General features: G+C 45.3%; 1 long non-coding RNA gene across 1 annotated transcript; it reads left to right on the top strand.

Annotated features, from left to right (window-relative positions):
• Nucleotides 1–24: 24 nt before the first annotated feature.
• On the top strand, nt 25–1,351 carry LOC113898868. Its single transcript, XR_003512761.1, has 3 exons — nt 25–739; nt 825–919; nt 1,027–1,351. It is a non-coding gene; the product is annotated as an uncharacterized LOC113898868 (long non-coding RNA).
• Nucleotides 1,352–12,833: the final 11,482 nt, after the last annotated feature.

Below are 12,833 nucleotides of genomic sequence, written 5' to 3'. Positions count from 1 at the left end.
CCACAGTTCAAAAGCATCAATTCTTCGGTGCTCAGCCTTCTTCACAGTCCGACTGTCACATCCATACATGACCACAGGAAAAACCATAGCCTTGACTAATGCCTTTTTAAGAGTTAGTGCCCTTGAGGGCAGCACTTGATTCAGCTTCTACATCTTTCCATGTATCCTATTATTTCTGAAATCACTTTGCCTATATGTCCTCAAAATACCTAAAAATATACACTCCTTACTAGATGGCACTAAATTTCATTTTAAATTTTAAAAGAGGAAAAATGTTAGTGCCTTTTATCCTGGAATCTGACATTTCTTCTTGGGTCAGAATATCTGGAGTTTCTGTGGTTCATCAATGTCCAGGAAACTAAGCACTAAACCTTTCACAGATTTCTGCTATAAAGATTTTTACAAACATACACTGATGCAAAGGCTCAGTTGTCACCTCGAAAGACAGTGGTGTTCCTCAGCCTTCCTGTCTGGCCCTGATTAGCACAGACATAAATAGTGTAGGCCTCTGGTGTGGCCTTGTCACAGTTCACTCACCTTGGCTATTAATGGCCTTTACCTGACAGAGCAAATGACCTGTCATGGGTCGAGTGAACAAAAGAAATCATAAATATTCAAGCAAAAGGGGAAAAAATATAGGCACATGTAAAGTTCTAACCCAAGGTCACCCAGCCTATAGCTGTCAGCCAGAAATTGTCACCGTCTTTCCTCCCATGAGGCATTACTGCGTGGAGAACATGTAAGTATCATCATTAGAGTCTGTCCTAGGGTAGCTGGGCAATTCTGACAGAGGAACCGCAGCCCAAGACCCCACTCTTGCACAGGTGTTCCTGTGACCTGGCTTCCATGTTGGACTCGGACACCAAGGCCTGGATTCACCACCACTCCACCACTGCAGCGGGAGCTCAAGGAGTCTCAGGTCAAAGCTCAACGTTTATTGCATGAAGCACTTTGAAAATCTTTTGTTATCAAAAGTATTCCCTTGAGCCTTGGAGAGGATTACCAAGTAATGCTTTCTTCCTGCAGCTTATTTCTTAGGAAATTACCTCCAGGCCTGCCAAAGTCACAGAGAGCTGTGGGATTTCACTCGTGTCTTTGCATGTGGAACACTTGAACATCCCTCGTGATTTTCTTCACTCCTATTTACTGAAGAGAAAACAGAAGATCTGGGAAAGATCTGGGCTGCTTGCCTCTGGTCTCTTGTCTGCCCTGCTGGCAAGCATCCAGGTGACAGTTCCAGGAATGAGGCTGGGGACTGTGAACAGATCCATACCTGCTGCTTCAGTTCAGTTCAGTTCAGTCGCTCAGTCGTGTCCAACTCTTTGCGACCCCATGAATCGCAGCATGCCAGGCCTCCCTGTCCATCACCAACTCCTGGAGTTCACTCAAACTCATGTGCATCGAGTTGGTGATGCCATCCAGCCATCTCATCCTCTGTCGTCCCCTTCTCCTCCTGCCCCCAACCCCTCCCAGCATCAGGGTCTTTTCCAATGAGTCAACCCTTGGCATGAGGTGGCCAAAGTATTGGAGTTTCAGCCTCAACATCAGTCCTTCCAGTGAACACCCAGGACTGGTCTCCTTTAGGATGGACTGGTTGGATCTCCTTGCAGTCCAAGGGACTCTCAAGAGTCTTCTCCAACACCACAGTTAAAAAGCATCAATTCTTCAGTGCTTATACCTTGTTATTTCAAGTGTGTGGCTCACTGTCAGGTGAGGGCCACACTCCTGTCCAGGTGCTTTGCCTTCACCTTGTTTTGTTACCATAATTTCCTTTATTTTCTGCCTTTTTTTCCATTCATATCTCATACATCCATTCACTATCTATCCATCCATCCATCCATCATCCATCTATCATCCATCCATCCTTCTACCCATTCATCTCAAACAATGACTTCCTATGTACCAGGTTCTGTGCTATACACTGACTCTAAAGAGAAGAGAGAATGATTTCTGTCCCCCAATCTTGTGGGAGAAGCGTATGTAAATATGTAATGCATATTTAACATATGCAAATGACTCTAACACGTTGCAGAGGCTGAGGTGTGCATAAGACTGAGGGACTGCCTGCATTCAAAGGAGGGGCATCACCTCCAGCTGTCACCTCTTGAGGTGGACTTTCTGTCACAATGGTCCCTCTGATCCCACCTTCTGCTGTTCATGCCCTTGTGTGATCCCCTCCTGTTGAGTGTGGGTAAGAACTTGGGGCTCACTTGATTCCACCATAAGGCAAAGGTGGCAGGATGTAGGTGACTACATGTGTACATGTGTATAGTTACATTATTAGGTTACATAACCCTGAAGTGCCTGTCTTGTTGGAATTTCTGTCTCCCTTGCTAGCTTTCGAGAAGCAAGTGGTCACATTGGGGAATCCCACATGCCAAGGAACTGCAGAAGGGCCCTAGGAGCTAAGAATAGCCTCCAGCCAACAGCCAACAAGAAACTGAAGCTCTGAAGCATGTAGCCTCAGGAACTAGGCTCTGCGGACAACTCGAGAGAATTTTGGAAATGGACCCTTCCTCAGCAGAGCCTCCAGTGAGATTCAGCCCCAGCTGACACCTTTTCTTTAATTGAAGTTAATACACAATGTTAATAGTTAATATATAATGTGTTAATTTCTGCTGTACAGCAAAGTGACTCAGTTATACCAACTAACACCTTGATTACAGTTTTATGAGACCCTAAGTAGTAGACTCAGATAAGCTTTGCTGGGATTCCTGACCCATAGAAGCTGAGATAAAACATGTGTTTCAGTTACTTATTCTTTTTTTTTTTTTTTTGGCCAGTTACTTATTCTTCTGGCTGCACCACGTGGCATGTGGGATCTTAGTTCCCTGACCAGGGATGGAACCCGCGCCCCCTGCAGAGGAAGCTTAGAGTCCCTGGACCACCAGGGAAGTCCCTTATGTGTTGTTTTAAACCCCTGAGTTTGTAGTAATTTGTTATGCAACATTAGAAAACTATCACACCTCCTGCCAGCTATCAGAAATGTCAAGTTCTGGGAAGGGGCTGACAGATGGGGGAATGTCTCCAGCTTCCACATCCATTCATTCAGCAAATATTTATTGAGCATTTATGATATATGAGGCACAGTTTTAGATACATTAGTAAACAAAAGAAAATCCCTGCTCTCAAAGCTTATACTCTAGTCAAGGAATAAAAATACTAAATTCATAAATAATTGTATATAGTATGTTATTCAGTGATGAGAACTATAGAAAGGATAGAGGGGCTGGGGATGCTAGGGAGTGGGTTGAAGTCTTTCATAGGGTCCTCAGGGTAGGCCCCACTGAAAGGGCAAAACTTGAAAGGAAATATTACACAAGAAACTCCAGGTATCATCCATGCGTATGACTTCTAGCACGGGTTCAAGGTCTCATCCTGCCCTGGGGGATCATGGCGTCATAACTGCCCTTTTCAACCTCTTCTCCCACCTCCACCCTCCATGCCCAGGTCCACCCTGCATCCCCGCCTTCTAGCCTTCTGCTGTCCTCCAAACCCACCTACCAAGAATCCTTACTCTTCATTGTTTCCCTGACAAAATACTTCTCCCCCACATTCAGCTCAATGGCCTCCTCCCCTGAAGCCTCCCCTGGTGCCTTCACCCCACTCCCAGCAGAAAGTCTACTCCTCCTGCACATGCCCTCCAGCTTTGCTTATGACTTATCCCGAGCTTCAACTTTCTACACGTGTTACGGCTGGCAGCCTTTGTCTCTTGGAGAGACTGTGGAATGCGGGGGCTGGGGCTTGTTATCACTGAGCTTCCAGGCTCCAGCATATTACAGTTGGAATTTGTTGAAGAAAAAAATTAGTTAGATGGGACTTCACTGGCAATCTAGTGGTTAAGACTCTATGCTTCTAATGCAAGGGGCACAGGTTTGATCTCTGCTCAGGGAACTAAGATAACACATGCTGTGCAGTGCAGCCAAGAAAATATTTTTTAAGTTAGTTGGAGATCAGTCCTCTGTGGGTTTTTTCCTTTCTCTTTAAAGTCCTTAGAGGAGATTTATATCATTCTTTATTTGGTTTGTTACTGAGAGAGTATTTGGACAGAGTACTATTCATTTTCCAAATTCTACTTTTGAGCCAACTTCTTCCACAGCATAGCCTGACCCAGCTCACAGAATTGCACACATGTTCAAGACACAGCCTTGGACACTAAAACAAGTAATTCATGCAGCCACATCTGTCTTTTCCAGAGAGGTTTAGTTCAGTTCAGTCGCTCAGTTGTGTCCGACTCTTTGTGACCCCCATGGACTGCAGCACGCCAGGCCTCCCTGTCCATCACTAACTCCCAGAGTTTACTCAAACTCATGTCCATTGAGTTGATGATGCCATTCAACCATCTCATCCTCTGTTGTCCACTTCTCCTCCCACCTTCAATCTTTCCCAGCATCAAGGTCTTTTCAAATGAGTCAGTTTTTCACATCAAGTGGCCAAAGTATTGGAGTTTCAGCTTCAGCATCAGTCCTTCCAGAGAGGAGAAAGACAGAATAATGATGACTTTTCAATGTTATTAGTAAGCAGCAAACATCTTGAGAAAGGAATGGTTTCCCTGCTTGAGTACAGAGCCCCAAATATGATGACTAAAAAGTCTAGCAGTTTAATTAATTATTGCAATTAAAAATAAAGCAAGCATGTAGGAGCAAAAGCCCTGCGGATGGCAGCTTCCTGATAAAAAAAAACAATGATACCACTCACCACGTAAGCCAATGACAGGGGGAAAGAATTTGTTTGCCTCTGATTACATCTGATTGCCATTAGTGATGACAATAAACCAGGCAGAAGGACCAAATGATACTTGTGGGAAGCATGAAAAAGGGCCTGGGAAATACTTTCAATTGAGGATACACCAGAGAAAAATACCAACTGGAAGTCACAGAGATAAAAGCCACTCTGAGTTAAGTCAGTCATAACAGTGTACAAATTAAAATAACAGAGCCATATCACTTTTTACCTGTTAGATTGGCATATGTTAGAAAACTTGAAAACGACAAGTGTTGTGAGGCGGTGGGTTAAAGGAAACCTGAGCTCCTGCTGGGATGGGGCACTTATAGCAATTCTGGACAGAGTCAGGATTTAGGCTCTAATCACTTTCTGGCTAAATTCCTAGCAGAAAACCTAGGCCAAATTCTTTGTGAACTTGGGTTAGGTAAATTTTCTTAAGACACAAAATCTATGTGCCATAAAGGAGAAATTATCAATTGGACTTCATACATTTTTTAAAATTTACTCTTCAAAAGACATTGTTAAGAAAATAAAAGACAAGCCACAGGCTGGGAAGTAAACATTGGCAAATACATCTGATGAAGGTCTTATATGCTAAATACAAAAAGAACTCTTACAATTTAGTAATAAGTAATAATTTAGTTATTATTATTAATCTTAATTAAAGAAATAGACAAAAAGAATGAACAGACACTTGATCAAAAAAGTTGTATGAATGGCTAATAAGCATGTTCAATCTCATTAGTCACTCAGTTCAGTTCAGTTCAGTCACTTAGTCGTGTCTGACTCTTTGCGACCCAATGGACTGCAGCACACCAGGCCTCCCTGTCCATCACCAACTCCCAGAGTTTACCCAAACTCATGTCCATTGAGTTGGTGATGCCATCCAACCATCTCACTCTCTGCTGCTAAGTCGCTTCAGTCATGTCCGACTCTGTGCGACCCCATAGACGGCAGCCCACCAGGCTCCCCCATCCCTGGGATTCTCCAGGCAAGAACACTGGAGTGGGTTGCCATTTCCTTCTCCAATGCATGAAAGTGAGAAGTGAAAGTGAAGTCGCTCAGTCGTGTCTGACTCTTAGCGACCCCATGGACTGCAGCCCACCAGGCTCCTCCATCCATGGGATTCTCTAGGCAAGAGTACTGGAGTGGGGTGCCATTGCCTTCTCCGATCTCACTCTCTAGGAAAATACAAATTAAAACTGCAATGAGAGAAATATCAGCATACACCCACTAGAGTGATTAAAATTAAAAAGACTCACCATACCAAGTGTTAGTGAAGATGTGGAGCAACAGAATGTCTCAGGCATTGCTGGGGGGAATGCAAATAGTACGACCACTTTGGAAAGCAGTTTGACAACCTCTTATAAAGTTAAATAATACATGTCACATGTGTTTCTATACACAGGTATTTACCCAAGAGAAATAAAAACTTATGTCCATATAAAAGGCTGCTACATGAATGTTCATAGCAGCTTTATTCTTATTGACCCAAACTGGAAACAACCCTAATATCCATCAACTGGTGAGTAGATGAATATCTACATGGTGAATACTGCAAATTGTGATACATTCATAAAATGGAATACTACTCAGTAACAAAAAGGAATGGACTACAGATATGTATGAGAACAGGTGAATCTCAAAGGCATTATGCTGAGTGAAAGAAGCCAAGCACAAAAACTACATATCATTTATACAACATTCTAGAAAAGGCAAGAAAACAGTGATAGAAAGCAAAGTGGTCCACATGCCATGGGGCAACCAAGCCCATGCGCCACAACTACTGAAGCCTCACACCCTGGAGGCCATGCTCTGCATCAAGAGCAGCCTCACACCCTGGAGGCCATGCTCTGCATCAAGAGCAGCCTCACACCGCAACTAGAGAAAGCTCCTGCTCATCACCCAGCAAGGGAGACCCAGCACCGCCAAAAATGAATACATCTATTAAATTAAAAAGTGTTTTAAAAAGTGAGTGAATTTTATATGTGTAAATTTTACCTTGATGAAGCAAATTAAATATGTGTATGTGTGTGTGTGTGTGTGTGTGTGTGTAAGACAATGCTACTTGAAAAAAAGATGAGGTAGGGGAAGTTGAGTGTTGGTAGGTGAGAAGAGGGAAGCCAAGAGAAAATAAGAGACAGACAGACAGACAACCAGAAAGGAAAGACAAGGACACAAGAGATGTAGAGGGTGACATTCAAACATGGGGCAAACCCCTCATCAACAGAGACATGCTCAGAGAAACATAGAAACAGAGAAAGGAAAAAAGAAAGAAACGCTTAGCAGATATGGCAAAGATGGAATAATACTTGTTATTCTTACCTTTTGGAATGGGGCTTCCCAGGCGGTGTTAGTGGTAGAGAACCACCTGCCAATGCAGGGGACATAAGAGACATGGGTTCGATCCGTGGGTTGGGAAGATCCCCTGGAGGAGGAAAGGTGGGGATAGGGCCCAAAGCCCCACAGCTGCGGCTCTGAGGGTGAGAGGGATCCGTTCCTCCCTCCCGGCTTCTCTCTCACTTCCTCCTCTGGGATCACAAGGGGTATGGAGGATGCTTCCTGCTCCCCTGGACGTATTTGAAGGCTGGGGGTCTATGCCCCTTTAACCCTCTTTATTCCAAGTTAAACATTTCCTGTTCCTTTCACTTTCCTCACCCTAGATAGTTGCCAAGTCCTCCAGCATCCAACCCACCCCTTTCCCCATCCCCTGGGCTCTGATTTATCAGTGCTCTCTGGGGAGTATGGTGCCACCACGTGGCAGAACTGAGAGACTGAGCCCATGTCTAGTGGGGCGAGGCGGTGGGGAGGGCATGCAGCTTTCCCTCTGTGTTTCTTCTAAGCACGTGTAACACCAACCCCAAGGCTCTATCAGTTCCCTTGGGATAGCAGTCTGATCAGTCTGAGAACTAAGAACAGACACACACTGGGGAGCCTCTTGCATCTAAAGCAGGGAGACTCAGGCACTGGCAGGTGGGGTGACAACACTTCCCACTGTTTAGGGAAGAGAAACAATTGTCAGTGAGGAAACTTCTTGCAAAGGTTCATGACAAAACATAAAGATTTCTGAGGCTAGGGGAGAAATGATTAGGTTTGCACTAACCACAACCCACCCACAGAGATGCAAATCCTATTTCAAGCAGGCAAGAGGTGGAAACAGGGAGAGAGAGGTGTATCCCCCTCCAGTACCCACCCCCCACACACCGGGAACTGCACAAAAGCTAAGTCTTCTCTACAAGCATAATTGCCGTTAACTTCAACTTTATAAACATCTTTTAAAAATAATAACTGTGGCTGGAATGAGAGTTTTGAAAAGCAGCAACGAGCAGGTTGTAAGTCTAGGTTAAATGGTTTACAGAGATTGAAAGTGGCCTGGGACAAGGATAGAGAACCCTGTTTCCAGGGAAGAAAGTTTCAAGGACTTGAGGGCTGGTTATCACGCTGATACTATGCATAGAATCACTTACTTGAATTAATCATTTCATCATCAAATAATTCTCACATTAACAGATCTTGGAAGAAAATAATCAATTGTAATAAAAAGCAAAAGAAGAAAATGTACCTTAGATTCTATCTCCTCCAAATTTTACTCATTTTCTGGGTTCCCCACATATAGTCTTACTCAGTTAAGATTATGCAGTTAAATTGTGAAACTTTTTTTCTAGGCATAGTCCTGAGAAAGAGGTCATTTGGGAGGGTTATGCCTTCAGTTCAGTTCAGTCACTCAGTCGTGTCCCACTCTTTGTGACCCCGTGAACCGCAGCACGCCAGGCCTCCCTGTCCATAACCAACTCCCAGAGTCCACCCAAATCCATGTCCATTGAGTCGGTGATGCCATCCAACCATCTCATCCTCTGTCATCCCATTCTCCTCTTGCCCTCAATCTTTCCCAGCATCAGGGTCTTTTCCAATGAGTCAGCTCTTCGCATCAGGTGGCCAAAGTATTGGAGTTTCAGCTTCAGCATCAGTCCTTCCAATGAACACCCAGGACTGATCTCCTTTAGGATGGACTGGTTGAATCTCCTTGCAGTCCAAGGGACTCTCAAGGAGATTCAACCAGTATTGAAGATTCAATCAGTATTGAAGATTCAATCAGTATTGAAGTATTAGAGTTTCAGCTTCAGCATCATTCCTTCCAATGAATATTCAGGACTGATTTCCTTTAGGATAGATTGGTTGGATCTCCTTGCAGTCCAAGGGACTCACAAGAGTCTTCTCCAACACCACAGTTCAAATGCATCAATTCTTCAGTGCTCAGCTTTCTTTATAGTCCAACTCTCACATCCATACATGACCACTAGAAAAACCATAGCCTATTTTGATGCAATTTAGCAGAGTAGTTATGCCTCATGAGTCCTTTCTGGGATCTGTCTTGTTCAGTGATGAAACCAGAAAGCCATGAAATCCTGGGAAGTGTGAATGGTGGTGGCTGGAGTGTAGTGCATGAGGGAGCTGACCTTGAGCAGGCTACCACTTGGGGGATGCCCAGAAATGAGTGGGGCAGTGGGAGATGCTGGCGGGGTGGGCCGAGATCCTCAATCATGTGGGTGTGGGTGACAGAAAATTAAAATATGACTTATATTAACACGAACTTCTTTGTAGCCATAGGTTGGGGCCTGGGGACATTTTGGCAATAGAAGAAATCTACCAGCAAGGAAAACACATAAAAATCTCAGGGATATTTTGTCTCATTCCCTGATAGTTAAAAGATGATTTTCAAGGTTAAGAAGAGTGTAATAACAGCCTGTTCTCACCCTGACCTCCCTACTTGCACAATCCAGTTTCTCACGGGTGGTAAAGCACATTGAGAAAGGCACTCTCTTAGGGGAAAAAAATGTAGGTTCTTGATAAAGAAACAAAGAAGAAATATGACAATGTGTGCTCTTGGTAGACACTCAGAACCGCTGGTGAAGGGTCTTTTCTTTAGGAGTTATTTTAAAATAATAAACAGATGCCTTTTGATGATTATAGTGTTTCAAAATGTTGACTTGTTACATCCAAGGATCCTCTCTGTGTCCCAGAATAACAATTTCTCCCAAGAGAAGTAGCTTAATTCAGTTCAGTGGTGAGGTGAAGAAATGGTTGGATTGGGAGTGTATGTGCTATGTGTTGTGTGCTAAGCTGCTTTAGTCGTGTCCAACTCTTTGCAGCCCCATGGACTGTAGCCCACCAGGCTCCTCTGTCCATGCGATTCTCCAGGCAAGAATACTGGAGTGGGTTGCCATGCACTTCTCCAGGGGATCTTCCCAACCCAGAGATTGAACCCGTGTCTCTTGGTCTCTTGTGTCTCCTGCATTGGCAGGCGGGTTCTTTACCACCTGGGAAGCCCTGGATTGGAAGAGTACTCCCTAAAGCACCCAGCATCTGCCTTAAGTGGATTGTCATGGTTCCTGTCCGCAGGATGCTCACACTCTAGCTGTAGAAAGAGCTAGTGCTCAGCAGGGCGAGTAAATTCATATCTGCATTAAACACTGGTTCTGCCATTATGGAGACCTTCACTGTGCCACAAACCAGCATGACTCATAGCCCCTGAGGATGCTTGGCTTGGATGGTTTGTCAAGGGAGGACCTCTGGGTCACTTTACAGATGGGCAGTGGATTGCACTATTCCTTGCAGTGGGAGGAGGAGGAGCCACTGTGTGCCAAGTGTGTGGACCTGCCAGGCTCCTTTGGGCTTTACGTGGAACCATCTCCTATTTGTTCTCCAGCTAAGACACAGATGGCTACATTTCACTTAGGACACAGGAGCACTGGTGGTGCATAATCACCCCAGTTGAGCTCTGCCATACTGTCTGGATGAAGAGAAGTTTGGGGGTGCTAGAGTGGCAGGCAGCTGACCTCTTTGTCCATCCCATAGGCCCAAGTCAGAGGGCAGATGGATATTGGTTTGGCCCTGCCTCAGGGACCGGCTTCCCAGGTGGTGCTAGTGGTAAAGAACCTGCCTGCCAATGCAGGAGACTTAAGAGACATGGGTTCAATCCCTGGGTCAGGAAGATCCCCTGGAGAAGGGCAGGGCAACCCACTCCAGTATTCTTGCCTGGAGAATCCCATGGACTGAGGAGCCTAGTGGGCTACAGTCCACGGGGTCACACAGAGTTGGACATGACTCAGCACTTAGGGACTGAGGGACTGCTCACAGGGCCCAGAGGTATGCTTGCTTCTGTTCCTTTTCCTTTTCTTGTTGTTTTGAGGCTCTTGCCAAGATTAGAGCTTTTTGGCCCAGGCAGAGTTTTCTTTTCAGCTCTGGGTCTTCTCTGAGGAGGTGAATAGCCCTCTGGTGAGAGGAGGCAGCTGGGGCAGTGTGGGAGTGCTGCCTAAGAGTGAGTAGGCGAGGGTTCTAGTCTGGTTCCAGCAAGGTATTTAACCTCCCTGAGCCTCAGGGTTCCCATGTTGTAGAGAAGAATCAATTCTGACTCCATGTTGGAACTGTTTCTTTGGCTTGCTTTTTGTTGCTGTTGTTATTATAATCATACATAATCAGTTCAGTTCAGTCACTCAGTCGTGTCCAACTCTTTGCGACTCCATGGACTCCAGCACACCAGGCTTCTCTATCACCAACTCCCAGAACTTGTTCAAACTCAGGTCCATCGAGTCGGTGATGCCATTCAACCATCTCATCCTCTGTCATCCCCTTCTCCTCCCACCTTCAATCTTCTCCAGCATCAGGGTCTTTTCCAATGAGTTAGTTCTTCGCGTCAGGAGGCCAACGTATTGGAGTTTCAGCAATATTCAGGACTGATTTCCTTTAGGATTGACTGGTTGGATCTCCTTGCAGTCCAAGGGACTCTCAATAGTCTGCCTCAAAGGACTCTGCCCCTCTGCCTGACTGTTAAACTAAAGTGTCTTTTGTTCAGCTCATAAAGAGATAATCTGACCCTGCCCACCTGTGAATGGCTGCAAGAAAGGAGAGGACCCAGAGGGATGGTATGGGGAGGGAGGAGGGAGGAGGGTTCAGGAGGGGGAGCACATGTATACCTGTGATGGATTCATTTTGATGTTTGGCAAAACTAATACAATTATGTAAAGTTTAAAAATAAAATAAAATTAAAAAAAAAAAAAAAGAAAGGAGAAAGAAGAGATTAACACATCCCCTCCCAGAGTTGTTTTGCAAGACTAATAGCCCTTTTTACCTTACTGCTTCTCTGTTTCTATTCTGCCTTTTGACTTCAGTTCCTCACCGCTCTCTCTCTGGTTCTATGAAAGAACCTGGTATCCCAACAAGATGGTTATTTTGAGACATTAGTCTGCCATCAGCTGACTTTCTGAATAAAGTCATATTCCTTGCCTCAGCGCTTGTCTCTTGATTTATTGGCCTGTCGTGTGGCAAGCAGAGCAAGCTTGGACTAGGTAACACCAACTTGCTCACAGAGCAAGCCCTTGTGACTTCCAGCTGAGAATGGTTGTGACCAGAAAACTAAAGATTATAGAATTGTCATTTAGAAACCGTCCTTCCCCTTTACACAGAAAACCAGGGCTCTGCAAGAAAACCTTGGGCGAGAAGAACACAGCAGGAGAGAACCACCCGCAAGCCAGGCTGGGGGCTTTCCTGTGAGCCCTGGCCCAAGACAGCCTTCATGGGACACCTGGGCCTCCCTTACATGGTGTCCACATCTGCAGAGAATAACAAGCCCATTAAAAAGGGTGTGTGTAGCACTTAACAATTCGCACATACACTATCTCAGGCTCTCTCTAGACTGCATAGGCTTTTGTTGCTTCAGAACGTTTTTGTCTCTTGTGGAAAGTACTTCTACCTGTATTTGGTTTTTCCCAGCCCTGCGTCCAGGCAAGTCCTCAGATCCCAAGGCTTTGGACTCCCCACAAAGCACAGCATCCTCCCCACCAGGGAACGGCTGGGACTGGAGAAAGGACTATGAAGATGGGTCCTTTTCCTCCTACAGTCACACCTCACCGCCCAACCTAGCGCTGCCTCTGCTCAGAGCTTGCGGCTCAGTCTCCTCCTCTGAACTCTGGCCCCAGCAGCGCCTTCCCACCCGAGATGCGGGTCCGCCCTCCAACTTGCAATTTAAGCAGAAGATGGAGCTTCTCCCTCTAGGCGACTTGCTAGATGTTGGAGAACGGCGACCTCTAGTGTTGGTTCTTGGATGGAGC

The sequence above is a fragment of the Bos indicus x Bos taurus genome, chromosome 1 (assembly GCF_003369695.1).
Source record: "Bos indicus x Bos taurus breed Angus x Brahman F1 hybrid chromosome 1, Bos_hybrid_MaternalHap_v2.0, whole genome shotgun sequence".
In the NCBI taxonomy this organism is placed as follows: domain Eukaryota; kingdom Metazoa; phylum Chordata; class Mammalia; order Artiodactyla; family Bovidae; genus Bos; species Bos indicus x Bos taurus.
Note: the sequence above shows the minus strand (reverse complement) of the source record. Positions and strands in the feature narration are given on the sequence as shown.